The following is a 202-nucleotide window of genomic DNA, read 5'->3' as shown; positions in this document are numbered from 1 at the left end:
GGCAACCCGGGAGCGAGTGGTTCTGCCGGGTGCTGGGCAGTGCCGAACGCTACGGACACCTGGGAATGAATCTGGGGGCTCTGCCGGCGGAGTATCCCAGCGAGCCTGGGGTAGTAAGTATCCCGGTTATTCCATTTCACCCGGGAAATTAAAGCTTCCCTCTACGGGACAGGCAGGGCCAGGGAGCGAGCACCTCTGCCTC

Source organism: Eurypyga helias, unplaced genomic scaffold (genome assembly GCF_000690775.1).
Source record: "Eurypyga helias isolate BGI_N326 unplaced genomic scaffold, ASM69077v1 scaffold36205, whole genome shotgun sequence".
NCBI lineage: Eukaryota > Metazoa > Chordata > Aves > Eurypygiformes > Eurypygidae > Eurypyga > Eurypyga helias.
The sequence above is the reverse complement of the archived record's forward strand: the minus strand, read 5'-3'. Positions refer to the sequence as shown.